Source organism: Callorhinchus milii, unplaced genomic scaffold (genome assembly GCF_018977255.1).
Source record: "Callorhinchus milii isolate IMCB2004 unplaced genomic scaffold, IMCB_Cmil_1.0 Scaffold22, whole genome shotgun sequence".
NCBI classification, from domain to species: Eukaryota; Metazoa; Chordata; class Chondrichthyes; order Chimaeriformes; family Callorhinchidae; genus Callorhinchus; species Callorhinchus milii.
This window is the reverse complement of record NW_024704763.1, coordinates 3899324-3914013: the sequence shown is the minus strand read 5'-3', so window position 1 is coordinate 3914013 and position 14690 is coordinate 3899324. Positions and strand designations below refer to the sequence as shown.

At 42.9% G+C, this 14690-nt stretch overlaps 1 protein-coding gene across 1 annotated transcript in view; it reads right to left on the bottom strand.

The window, feature by feature from the left end:
• The window catches only part of map1aa (microtubule-associated protein 1Aa), a 67987-nt gene extending 53578 nt beyond the window's left edge, over nucleotides 1–14409 (bottom strand). Inside the window, 1 exon segment of the mRNA XM_007908425.2 lies at nucleotides 14308–14409. The gene's annotated coding sequence lies outside the window, so the exon portion shown is untranslated.
• Nucleotides 14410–14690: the final 281 nt, after the last annotated feature.

Here is a 14690-nt window from a genome sequence, read left to right as displayed (position 1 = left end):
CTCTTTGCTCAATTGGACAACAAAGGGTTCAGGGAGCGCATGAGTTCGGCCACTCTAGTTTATGGAATTCAAAGCTCAGTTCCATTTGTGATATTTCTACTGAGGTATTTGGTTACATTTTAATGGACTTTAATGTAAGATGGAAACAAAATCACAATTAATCTTTCCATTAGATACCCACGCTCCCTTATGCACCCCAATTAACATGGGAAAACCCTTTTTGCTTCATAAATTTCAATCTCTTAAGTTACTGCATTATTTACCACACACAAGTCAATCCTGAAGTGTACGGGAGAAGAAAGAGAGCCCTAGGGAGTCATCTTGAAAGAGAATTAACAGACACTGAAGAAACTGAAGCATTGCAGAGGATGGAGGAAAAGTGGCATTGTGCTGGTCAGTTAGAAACTGATAGCTTCTCCTGCCTTCCTTCCAGCAGGAGAAAGAAATTGGAATCTGTCTGTCTATAGAAGCTAAGAAAACATTGAAAAGGAGTTTGATGGTCATCAGATCACACAGGAGAGCGCGCTGGAGATCAGCTGACGTCTCTTTTGAAGTTGACTTTGGTCAGGGGTAATGAGCTAACTCCTGTATCCACAGAAGGAGCAGAAAAATTCTATTTGGAGAAGACCTATGGCTCTGTGATTAACTGCCTGATATCACCTCTGTGCTGAAAGTGTCTATGGGGCGTTTTGGTAATGCTGTACATCTCTTTTACTAAGTATTACAAAATTTCCTGCTCTTCTCCACCCCCCCACCCGAACAATGCTTTGTTTCCCAGTTCTGGTCACTATCCTCTGTCGGCTTCCCTACCTCCTGGAAATTTGGGGCAGATCATAGATGTAATGTATTCACACCTCTCCTTTACTCATGCATTTTTAAATTATCTATAAACCATTTGGGTTTCAGACACTATCTGTCAATAAAGAGAATCTGAACCCAGTCCCAGTGATCATCATTATAGGACACCTAAAATAAGCTTATTAAGAACAAAACCCAGGCACATTCTCTCCGCTGTCAGTAATGCGGTATTCCGCCCACGTGGATCTCTTTCACTCTGTCTGCCGCAGATCAGATTTACTGGCCTCCTGCTGCCTCCCACACACACAGCGCCCAGCCCCGCTACAACTGATTAAGTGCTCTGCAAGTTAACGACTTGCCTTATAATTATAAATATAATATATACATTGTGGTATATGACCCTTGACACCAGGAATCATTTTAGTAAATCAATATTGCACATGCTCTAAGGCCTTAATTATCCTGACATTATCCTTCCTAAGTTTTGGTCCCCAAAACTGCACGCAATACTCCATATGAGGTCTGATCAGAGTTTTATACAGCTGCAACATCACTTCCTGACTCTTATATTCCAAACCCCTTGTGATAAATTCCATCATTGCATTAGCCTTTTTGATAACCTTCTGCACCCGTGCCCTACTTTTTAAAGATTTATGAACCTGAATACCGAGATCCTTAACTCATTAATCCTGAGCTCATTAACCTCAGTCAGAGTTTCTCCATCTAAAATGTGGAGGATTGTTCAGCGAGACAAACTCCCTTCCCTTTTCATGGGATCTTTTATTATCCACCTGAACAGTCGGATGGTTTACCATTTCATCCAAAGGACAGCAATGTAGTGCTGCCTCCTCAGTGCTGTGCTGGAGTCTCAATCTGGTCTATAAGTTCACGTCTCGACAAGGGCCAGAGGTCTTTAACCAGTGGGGTAATCAAAATTCTACTTGGGGGGCCTGCACGAAAAATACTCACTTTAACTGTGCATTTGGTGAACCCAATCAAAATCCCCTCCTCTCCTCCCTGTTCAGTGAGCTCCATCTTTGTTATGGAGCACTTTGAGACATCCATTGTACGGGGAAAGGCTTTATACAAAGCTCTAAGATGTTGTTGAAAGGTAGACTGAACTCTAATGCTGAGCCCTATGTTTAAAGATGGACCATGGATTCAAGCTCAGAAGAGGGAAGATGAAGAGACCTCTCAGAATTAATCACTTTACACAAATAGCATTTATATAGCAACTTTCAAAATACAACTGCTGCAGCTCCAAGTCTCAGACCCTTCTCACTGAGGAAAGTATTGCTTTAATATTGTTGAAAACGCCCCATCCTTTTCTTGCCTTCATGCTGCTCACGGTCTTTTGTCTTGTTGAAAAATCACCTAAGATCTGAACCAATCTGCCTCAGACGTGTTGAGCTAGTTTCTTGGACCTAATGAGGAGGCCTCGCCACTGCAGGCTTGTCACAGGCAGTATTTTTGTTAGTGATCTGTCATACTTAGAGCCGTGACAGCTCTGTTTTATTTCTAAATATATATAAAATGTGGCGAAGAAGACAGATAAGAGTCTGACATATTCTCACGTCAAAGCAAGATCAATTCCCCTCTTCATCAGTCGTGGCTGCTGGAACGAGCTCTGAAGAGAGAAAAAGGCGTCTCCATGGCGACTCCACAAAAGGTTAACGATCTCAAAGCGAGAAATAAGTTCATTTAAAATAAACGAGATCCACCACCTCCGCTCGATTCCCCCCGGCACATGTTTCGAGTTCCAATTTTTTATATATATATACATAAATATATTTAAAAAACAGCTGCTTGGGACAGTTCTGATGAAAGTGTTTTTCAAAAGTGTTAATGAAGCTTGCTCTTTCCTAATGCTTCTGGAGCTTTCTGTGTTTTGCTTCTGATTTCCAGGACTTACATGGTTTGGTTTATTAGCAGGGACCCTGTCTCTCCATTTTGTGTTTTTCTCTAAAATGGTATTTTTAACCCCACGTGATTCAGTCTCTAAAACTCGGCTGGTTTCAAGCCGTTCCCTCACCAGCCAGGCTTAGAGGCATACCTTGTCTTCCTCCAGGAATCTCTCATTGTTATTCCTTTCAAGCTCAGCACAAATTGATATGTACATTTCAACAAGAAATACCAATTAAATCAGGCAGCGGTTAGAGGTGTAGAGCTAGGAATCCCTGATTTAAAAGAAAACAGCAGGTCTTGTGTGGCTGGTTAGAGACCATTTTATTATCATAACTGACTGTTGTACTTCTAAAGGCTTGACACAGATTTTGCAGGAAATGTCACTGTGAGGAATGACTCCTCTCAGCTTACCTTCACCCGAATTGTGTGGATTTTATTTCCTTCTTATCTGCCAAATTCAAGGTCTATGTTCTCTATCACAGAGACTTAAGGAGCCTACGGCAGCTCTGTGTGCATGTGTGTGTGAAGGGGGTGGAAGGGGGGGAAGAGGATTGATATACTGCATCACACACATACTATGCTGTACTTGTAGTGCACAGCCCCTGAGACAATGAGACAATGACTAAGATGCAAAGGCTTGAACCTTCACTTCCAGTGAGTCCAGTTAAATCTCTGCTATAGGGTATTCTTCAAGTATCAGCTTTGACAGTGAGTCTCGGCATGGTGTTGGTCTGCAAGGGGTTCATCACAGCTAAGCTCCAATCAGTTACCCCCTCCTGCCCCACCCCCTGACACCCACACATCCTTGTATCTTCCATCAGATATGGGGTTGTGGGGGAGGGAGGGAGTACGAAAACAGCAATAAGAAACACAACAAATCTCAGGGGCTCAGTATCTAGGCTACTGTCTTAACATTTCAGATTGTGCGGAATGAATAAATTCACTAATTCTTAAAAAAAATCTGAAATTCTTCAGTCTGGGTTTGATTTGGGAGCTGTGTTTTTTCCTGCAGTTTTCAGTTTGTGAAAACTGAATTTAGAATTTTTTTTCAAAGTACTGTGCAATCTGAAATTGCACAGCAAGGATGGATGGGTCTGAAGGAATTTTGGGGGCCTCTAGAGCAGGAACACCGCAGTTTCTTCCATCCCCAACTCAACGAGGCTAACAGAAGCCCCAATTCCAGCAAACTCAAAATCTCCCCTCCACCCCACCCACATCACCCCAGAACCACCAATCCTATCTCCTCACTCACAGGGGTGGAGGGAGGAAATACATCTCCACTTCTCCGAACGTCACTCATTCCTTCACACCAGAGAATGGGAGATGAACAGCTGTCAGGTCTCAATAAGCTGGGCTTGTGCCAGCAGCCAAGCCTCTCGGATATTCCCCAAACACAGCTGCCAGGAGCAGGCAGGCTGGCCACCCAATGGCAGCAGGTCCAACCCAGCCCGACCAGCAGCATGTGCATACGCTGCCCCTGTCCTGTCAGCTTCAGCTGCTCCCAGGAGACTCTCACATTACCGCAGGATTTATTTTTACATCTAGATCTAGGACACAGCCAAATCCAGTCCCGTCATCCAGGCACCCAGCACCCCCTCCCCTCCCCCTCCACCCCCTCCCGGAGCTGACATTTGCAGTCAGCCTGAGCACAAGTTGTTTGTTCCATTTCCAAGTGTCTGGTAACATCTCCTGCCAGTGGTTAGCGGCAATTGGCTGCTGCATTTTTCCCACAAAATTAACTCAGTCAATCCACTTTACAGTATATTCTGTGAAGCGCTTTGAGACATCTCAATGACACGATAAAGCGCTATATCAAATGGAAGGATTATTATTATTATTCTGCTAAAGCACCCCACGGGGGCCAAAATCATCTCTTTAAGTATGATGTAGCGTTTATTGGAGCATGGAAGTTGGGAAAAGCACTTCGCAGCATTGATTAGGAACCCTACCACCGATCATCCCTCTGAAGGGTCAGCAGGGTCACTCTTGCACCCACTCGCACAACATCTGCTCTGACCCGTGATCCTCTCTGAGCAAAGGTGAGATGTACATGGGGAGATGGGGGTGTGGGATCAAGCAGAAATCACTTGAGCTAAGCTACTCTCTGGATAAACTGGATGTGGCATTGGATTGGGGATAGGGGCGCGGGGGAACACAGAGAAGGCGGATCTAATTTTTCAACTCAGTATTGTCGGATCAATGTCGAAGGCCGAAGGGTCCAGTTACACAAGTATGAGCTTCTCTCACAATGTGAGAGGTCAGCACTGAGGTGCAAAACTCACTCCCCCTCGCTGTTCAGTTATACACAAACTGCTCTCTTCATATGTACGAAGAAAGGAAGGAGGAGAAAGTGAAGCTTAAAGTTGGCATCCATTTACCCAATTTTAGCATCTAATACCTAAAATTGTACCTACTTTCATATTAGTACAGGAGCAGTTTATAAATACTTCATAGACAAATTGATTCCAAAACACAGAAATCACGTGCAATGACAACTTGCATTTATATGACAATTTCACGATATAAAGATGAAACCCCTGAAAATTGAAATACTTAGATCACTAAATAAGGATATCTATTGTGTACAGTGACAGATACAGTGCTGGTGTTTCATACAAGGTCAAGATTGTGAGAACTTTTATTGTGTTTTTAAGAGAACCGCTGCCATCTCCCCTTCCCAGCCTGATTTCTCATTAAAGGCTGACAACCTTTTTATCTCCAGATTTGCATTTCACAGTTGTGCCTTCAACATATGCACAATTGTATGTGACAGCCGTGACCAGCCAGCCGCCAGCTCCCAGCGCACGGGATGTGACTGATATAGCCGAGCCTCAGTGATCAGACAGAGCGCTAAGTGTTACCTCCCTCGCATCACTCCTTCATATCTCTTTCCTCTCATCCCTGTCTGTGTGGGTCTATCTCTCTGCCTCTCCGTTTGGTTGGTTGCTAAGTACATAGTTAAGGGCATCTGTAATTCCCTCTGTACACAACCATTTTCATATGCAATATATTACAGCAGGGTTTGCACATTGCACGTACTGTGCTGATCTCAGCAGGAACAGCAGTTGAGAGTGATTGCGAGTTACGAAAGGAGAGGGGTAGAAAAATAAATCAGATGACTTCTTTCTTCCCCTCTCCCCCCACATACACACACACAATCATGGTAATGGGAGTGCGCGTGTGATCATCAGATGACAAGAGGATTGAGGGCTTGGCTGTGATGTCCACTTCCTTGGTGAGATTGACTGCCAAACTCAGCTATCTTTGTTTGGCATCTTGGGAAAGGTATTTGAAAGGAAGCTGATAATAATAATCCTTTATGTAGCACCCTATCATCTATTACATACATCAAGGTATTAAGGGGTATGGGGTAATGGCGGGTAACTGGCCTTTAGGTATAGATCAGCCATGATCTTATAAAATGAGTAGGAACAGGCTTGAGGGGCTGAATGTCTCAAAGTGCTACACAGAGTATGTTGTAAAGTGAAATGACTGTATATTTTGTGGGCGAATCTGATGGTTACATCAGATTGCATTGCCAGCGTGAGTCAGTGACTTCAGGAAAAGAAGAGCGATATAAAATTATAACATGATGTATGTGTGGCACTGGACAATGTGGGTATGGAGCTGCAGCATTGCCTCCAGTGGTATGAATGAAATACTGCAACTGCACAGAACAAAATAATAAATATGCATTTTTATAGTGCCTGATCACATAAAGACATCCCAAAGGTCAGTGCAGTCAAGTTTTTGTAGGCAAACATGACCGCTATTTTGTACAAAGCAACACAGGTTACCTACTCTATCCCCGAGGGTCAATTCTCCAAAATATTCATCTATCCCGAAATTCCCAAGTACTATCCAAGCCAGCCCTCCTTCCCTCTACCGTCATTTCCCCTTCTCTCACGGAAACATGTGTCCCGCTGAGCATTTCTTCAGCTCAGTCTGCACCGATCCCTATAGCTTCCAATACTCATCCCATTCAGGGCAATGGGAAAAGAGGAGAAATCCCCACCTGATTAGGAATACAAACATCAATTGAAATTTTTAAGACTGAGGTGGATCAAGGAACATGGAGCAAAGGTGGGTAAGTGGAGTTGAAGTACAGATCAGCCATGATCTAACTGAATGGCGGAACAGCCTTCCTGTTCCTATGTTCCTCCTCCAAGACCCTATTATCAGTAGCTATCCTGGACTACTCTGAGCCACCCACTGGTGTTCTGAGGCCCGCAGCAGCCCCATGAGAGATCCATGGGTCGTGCTACTTTGGTTGTTGCTGTACAGACAGACAGGAGCTTGGGGAGCAGCACGACAGTACAATAGTTCCAGCAGGAACTCGATGTCCCATTTAAACGCAGCCTGTGTCACAGAGCTGCTATTTTAGTTGTGTGACCCAGTTTTACTATTTTACCCGGAGATTTATGTTGTACGTTTCAGCAGAATCATTGTCTGAACAAACTCTAAAAATTGCTGGATTGGAAGTGAGATCAGGATTCTTATCCCGATCCCACATTTGAGTGCTTGGATCCTGAGTTACAGTCTTGATATATTTAAGAACTGAAACAGGTGTAAAAAGTTGAATGTCAGCGTGTTTCTGTTTGATTTTCCCTCATTACGAGAGAACTATTTATTGGGGGTTGGATTGTGACGGATATTATAATAATGCTGGGAAATTGAACTATCGGCCATCTAATATCAGTGTCCAGCACATCTTGGTCAGGTACAATAATAATAATTATAATTCTTGATATCGCGCCTTATCACGTTGTTCAGACATCTCAAAGCGCTTCACAGAATACACTGTAAAGTGGTTTGACTGTATTTTGTGGGTGAAACCGGCAGCAACGTCCCATTTGTGGAGTCCTGTAGCTCAGTGGTTAGAGCACTCGCTTTGCAAGTGAGAGACCTGAGTTCATTTCCAGGCAGGGCGAAACCTTGGGCAAGTTTCCTTACTCCACACGCCTAATAATAATCCCTCCAAAACCAAAAACAATAATTAAATTGGTCATTTTCAATCTACGACTGTTTGTGGGACATTGCTGTGCGCAATTGGCTGCCGCGTTCGCCCACAAATATACAGTCAATTCACTTTACAGTGTGTTCTGTGAAGCGCTTTGGGACGTCCTCCTGACGTGAAAAGCGCTATATCAAATGCAAGGATTATTATTATTATTATAAACCATCATGGAGTGAATAACCAATTTTATTTGGAGGAATGTTGGCCAGGACACCGGGAGAAACTCCCTTCTTTTGTTGAATAGTGCCATGGGATCTTTAACATCCACCTGAACAGGCAGATGGGACCTTGGATAACGTCTTATCTGAAGGACATTATCTCTAACAATAAAACACACCCCCAGGAACTACATTGGAGTGTCAGATTAGACTATATGATTCCAAGTCACAAACGTGACAACACAAGATAGCTAGAGAGTAAACCTCTCTTCGTCCAGTTCCAAGCTCAGAAGAGCACCCCTTATGGCACCAGTATTATATTTTCCACCTGACACACCGGCTGTCCACGGCGTTTAAGGATAGTTCTGAACCTAATAGGAACTGGGTTCAGATTGCCCAAACTAATTTCACACAGGACCATTACACGAAGAAAACAAAGACTTTTATCCCACGGGCTGGATTCAAACCAACGTCCCAGCATCTGCCGCCCACCACACTGCTCCGTCTGGCTGAGACCCAATGCTTTTCATTTACATGGTAACCTAGTAATGTGTCTTTGCAAACAGGGATTAATGAAGGTTTGCCTCTCCAGACCATGCTGCCAAAGGCCAGGTAATTGAACAGACAGGCGGGGAGTAACCTTCAGAAATAACCTATTGATGCACATTCCCCTTGAGTTGTCCCAGACAGTCGGGGCTCTCCTCTTCCTGCTGTGCTGTACATGGAAACCCATACCATGGCAACACTGAATGCAGAGACACTTTCCATGGCAGTGTTGTACATGGAAACAGTTGTCATGGTATCAGTGTAAATTGCATCAGTTGCCATGACAGCAATATACATGGAGACAGTTACTATGGCAAAAGTCCCGCTAAAGTGCTTTTGTTGGTCTACAATACTATTCGGTTCTAAATCAACGCAATCTCAGTCCATTAACTGAATGTTACATACTGATAGCTCCTGTTGCATCCATTGATATGATGCATCTCAATAGGTTTCTGATATTTGTTTCTAAATTGTGTTAAAAAATGGAACGCCCCTTCTAAACAGAGCCGGGTGGGAGGAGAAATTGGGGAAGAAAGAAGTGAATCAATGATAAGTAAATTTATGAATCAAAGATAAGTAAATTCTTAGAACTTGCATTATGATTATGTTTTGTCTTGTCCCGTCACCCCTGGTTGTGGTGGTGACATTTTTTTTTATCTCCTGCACTTCAAGATATAAGACACAGCAAGATAGTCCTGAGAAACAATTTTATACCAGAGTGGGCCAGAAGATCTGCGGCACATTCCTAGTTCAGATGTTACCCTGCTCGCTACGCATTATGCTAATCCTCCCCACCCCCCCACCCCCACACACCTTTAGAGCGCATTCGATAATAATAATAATAAAAATGGTCATTTTAATTAACGAGACAGGATTTCCAGTACAGTTTGTCCTGGGCTGCATCTGTTAAGGTCTGCATCTTATTTTCCATTCATCAATTCCTTCTCTTTGCTGAGAGTGCGTCACTGGCTTGATGCCAGGGTTTGGAGTCAGGGACTGGGCTGCTGTGCGCTAATACATTTCTCCTCGGTAGCCAGGCAACTTGGATGACCTCATGCATCACTCTGCTGTCTGCTGTCTGAAAACGCTCCTTTCCCAGACACTCCATTTAAGCGCTTTTCAGAATACTGTAGGCATTTTACTGCAGACCAACAGCACAAACAAACATTTTACTGACACTCTGGCTCACTGTGGGTGAGCTGAACCAGCAGTTTGAAAAGGCTGGTCAGCTGATAGATGCATCGTTCTACCCTCTCTCCCCAAGCATTTCATCAACACCACAATGGTCATTGCTCTTTTGAACTTTCTCTTTTGTTGTTCCCGAGTTCCAGATACAGTACTTCAACCTTCAACCCTCTTTTTCCTCATCTTCTTGTTACCAAGGCTCATCCCACCACCTCTCACTCTAAGCCATTCTCTCATTGCTCGGTCATTAAGATGATGGAATAGGTTTGGTGATGCTGTTGAAGTTAGAGCTGCTGTCAGTAGGATCTCTCTATTGGTGGAGGAAGCATGCACTGGAAGAGGACCCATGCAATAAAGGAGGTTGCACTGGAGGAGGATAGTGCAGATTAATGCGCCATCTACCTCATTGCAGTTTGTGAGACATTGTTCATGCAGATTAGCTGCTGCGTTTGTCTGCAGAATGATACCAGAACGTCACATTAACTCATTGTTTGAATTACAGGAAGACATTTTTGACATGAGGTGCTGGATCAAGTATTATTATTATTATTGGTTGCATCTGTACAGAGATGTAGAGTATTGTTCTGTTATTTGTACAGTCTAAGTCCCAGGACACTGGAGAGGAAGATTCACTGCACAGAATGTACCCAAGGACAGAAAGAATCCATTTTAATCGCATTCAGATTTAGGGAAAATGCGCTATGTGTCCTAGGTTGGCAGATAACCATCTTGAACAACCTAAATGTCTTATCCTGCAACGGCAACTTGCATTTGACATCTGCCATAAATGAAACATCTCTACCCTCTTCCCTTACAGGCATTTAAATAGTTGGAATCGCACAGATGGCTAGTGTTGAACAATAACAATTGCACTTACATGTCACCTGTCAAACAGAATGAACGTCTCAACTTGCTTCATAGAGATAAGGAGAGCTAAATATGGAGAATTAACAATGTTAACCAAAAGCATGATCAAATTTTTTTTTAAAAGGTTTTGAAGACAAAGAGGTTTTTGAAGAATTCTAGATAACAAGGTTTTAGTGGCTCAAGGTTTGACCACAAACCATAAAGTGATTGACCAACTTTATCCGAGAGATTGTTGATTAGGCCACCAGGAGAAACTCCCTTCACTTTTCAAATAATGCCACCTGAATGGACAGATGGTTTAATGTCTCATACAAAGGATGGCACCTCTGACAATACAGTGCTCCCACAGTACTGCAATGGAATGTCAGCCTAGACTATCAACACCCAGTGTAGGGCTTGAACCCACAAGTTCTGACTCAAGTGGTGAGAGCACAATCAAATGAGCCAGGCTTATATTGAAGTAAAAGGGGAGATTAGGAGGAAGTTTGTTCTATTTCCCATCATCCTTTTACAAAAATACATCCCTTATGCATTTCCCATTCTCCTCATGTTATCCTATTTAAAAGCTATAACCCACAGACTAGATATCAATAATATAATAATCCTTGCATTTGATACAGCGCCTTATCTGGTCTTCGAGACGTCTCAAGGCGCTTCACAGGATATACTGTAAAGTGAATTGACTGCATTTTTGTGGGTGAAATGCAAAAAATAAAATGAAAAGAAATAAAAAGATTGGTATACTGAAACTCTGGCCAAGCTTCCTTCTTTAGGGATATTGGAACTGTTTGCAAAGCTTTTATAAATCTTTTGAGCTAGATGGTTAATGCAAGGGATCAGTGCCACATCGATATCGAAATCTTCCAAGTATTGATGGAGGATGTCTGGGGAAGATTTCTACTGGACTCTGATCAGATGGACAAGATGGGAGGATTTGACACACATCAATCCAATTAGAGTTCACTTTAATGTCAGCATCTCAGAACTCTTAGCAATTTATTCACTCAAAACAACCAAATCATCCTCCCCGCCCCACTCCACCCCCGTCCGAAAATACATGCCTTTTTAATACTTAACTAATTAAATGGGGGGCTATACTTCCCCCTCCCTCTCAGCGCCATCGTCAATGGGGAGGGTGGAGGGGGGTGTGAAGGAGGGAAGGGGAAAAGACAGGCGCGCAGACACACACATACACGTGTATATGAGGTATAGTGGGAATATAGAGAATAAAGGTGTACATTCCCCCCCCCAAACCCCCGATTTTTAGTGGAATACTGTTCCACCTGACTTCAATGCCGTGCTTCCCAAAGGGCGTCAGCAACTTCAAGAACATCTTTCGAAGGGTTGTGGCCAAACAAGCCAATCTGGCAGGTACTGTAATAACAGCAAGAGTAAATGCAAGCAGTGCCACCCAGAGGATGTTCTTGGAGGTTAAGAAAAAGGTCAATGACTTTGAAAGAAAACCCAAAGTAAGGTGCTGTTCATTTCTTTTGGATTTAAAGTTTTGTATTAATTCTGGCCATTACATTGGAGGAGCTTAGTATTTGTCTGCAACATCAAAAGAAGCATCTGTAAGAGGCAGTGGTGTCCAGGGCATGATGCTGCAGTAAGGAACATGGACTAAAGATCAACACTGACTGTATACTGAATAGTGTTCTTTTCCTCTTTATAATGAGAGACTAATGAGAATGCTGCAGGGAGAAAGGAAACTGTGGGGCGGCAAATTGATTCCTTCTAAATCTCTCACTGGGAATTTGGAAGGAGTCAGTGGCATTAGGATTGAAAGCAATCTTCAGGTCAAAGGACAGAACTTCACTAGCCACATTTTGCAGCTGCAATGGGCAGCCGCAGCCTCAGAAAATATTGCTCTTCTGTCATGTCCTTGAAGGTCCTTTTATGCCAGTAATGTCTATCTGTAGGGTATCTCTATTTCCATATCACATACACACACACACACATACACACAGGCAGACTAGCTGATGTGATGCCCTCGCATGGGCACAACGGCAGCATTCAGTTGCAAGCTCTTCCTCTACCTTTCTGTGATGCCATCTGTCCAACCTTAGACCCTAGAGCAACTGACATCATTGTCACAACATCAAGACCAGTGCACCTGGTCAAGGAAAAATTAGGGATAGGACAATCATGTGATCAAGTTGTTGGGGTCTTTACCAAGTGCCTAAACCAGACACTAAGCCAATGTGCCTTTAGAGGGTCCTTCCAACACATTGATGATCAATGACTTCTGGCATAGGTATTCCATGATTGGACTTCTCAGCTCCCTCTGGTAGCTGCAGCTCCCAGGTTCTGCTGCTGACCTCCAACAACAGTTGTGAGCTGTAGATAAACACCTTATGTTCCAGGAAAAATGGCATAATTTGTTTGGTGAACAAATGACTTGCTCTTGGACCGCAGCAAGAAGACCAAAACATTTTGAAAGGGATATGAATATATAACATGTGCTTATGTATTGTCCCACAAGATGCACTGCAACTCAACATTGAAAATTTCACTCCATCGATTCAAACCAACGACCCTCTGACTCTTGCCCAAACATCTAGATACCTACATCTCTCCTTACATCTCCCATACTAAAGGCATAACGTACAACAGAATAACAGCACTGGTCCCTTGTTCATGGGGTATACGGTAACACTATAAAACCTGATTGCAATGATCACATTTTGAAGAGTGGTGCATTAATAATTCTGAGAGACCAAACAGTGCAGCACCACACAGCGACGGAGTGCAGAAAAGGGTCCAAATCTCCAGTAAGTGGATTGTTGGCTGTACTTGTTGATGCAGTTGTAAATTATCCAATTGGTGAGCTAGATATTGAAATATCTGCAGACTAACAATGGTTGCAGGGGAGCAAACATTATGTTTTTTTTTCTCAAATAAGGCGCTGTTTTGAAAATGATTTAAAATTTAAATTGTATCTCACTGGAGGTTTATTTCAACTGCAGTGCCATTGATTTTCTGCTCTGCCCAGTACAATGGCATCAATTACTACGTAACCCAAGTAATCTTGTGCTCCGCACAGTTCTCATGATTCCATTTTTTAAAGTGATAAATTAGGTGATACAAAATACATTGCTGAGACATTTGAGCAATTCTATGAAGCAAGATTTTAGTGTATTTAAGTGTCTGAATCAAAGTGTCTGGATGGGTTTAAATGAAAGTGACTGCTGTGCTCTTCCATCAATTTTAATGTCCTTCAGTCACCTCGCCACTGCTCTCTGAAGGTCCAAATTCCCCCTGCCACCCCCCCCTCCCATTTGCTTTGCTGCTTCTTTCCTCCCTATCTTCAGAAAAGCTTCTGAAAAGCATATCTCTTCAACTATACATTTCAGCAACACACTTAAATTCTGTTCACTCTTTTACTTATCATCTCTGTGAAGTGCTTTGAGACGCTAATCCTTTGTGAAAGGTGTTGTATTGAGCAAGTTGCACAAATATGTGATCACAATGTCTCCAACAATAGCAATGCCAAACCCTGTATTTTATAATTTATTTTATTAATTTATCAATTTATTTCTGCAAATGCTGCAGTCTGGAAGCAGTTTTTTTTAACAAAGCACTTGGGTGCAGGATTAACTGGTAAAAATTATCCATACTTTCAGGAGACAATTGGATTCCAAGCATACGTTAGGTGCTGGTGTGGTTCTGGGAGCTGATTTGAACCATGTTGATGTGGGTTACGATGAGCGTCAGTTTTTTTAAAGGGTTTTGTTCTTGCAACTAGACTTTTTTTTAATTGGGGGAAGGGGTTGGTTCCTGAATGTGGTTTAGAGGTTGTTACAGAGTTTGATTCCCATGGGATGGACTCACCTCGGGCATCAGGAGAGAACTGAGCGGAATGTCTTGTTACAAATAGTCTCAACTGCTGATTCAGGTCAAAGGTAGTGAGATCGACATCCCAGGAGCGAATACCTGGATTTGCACAGAGAGGAGAAAGAAACATAATAAGGTCAATGACTCAGACATATAAACATAATAGAGACCAGATCTAGGCTTCACTAAACAGTTCTGAGTACAAGGAGAATTCCCTGCAAGGCTATTTGATCATCCTGTCCTCACCATGCGATATCAAGCAAGTGGGTACTTTGGACATACAAGTCCAGGCTGATTAATCTCTCCGTAATCTTGGGTGCTGAGGTCAATTACAACTTCCAAACTGAGTAGTTAACTCATCACAGACCAGGATACAAATC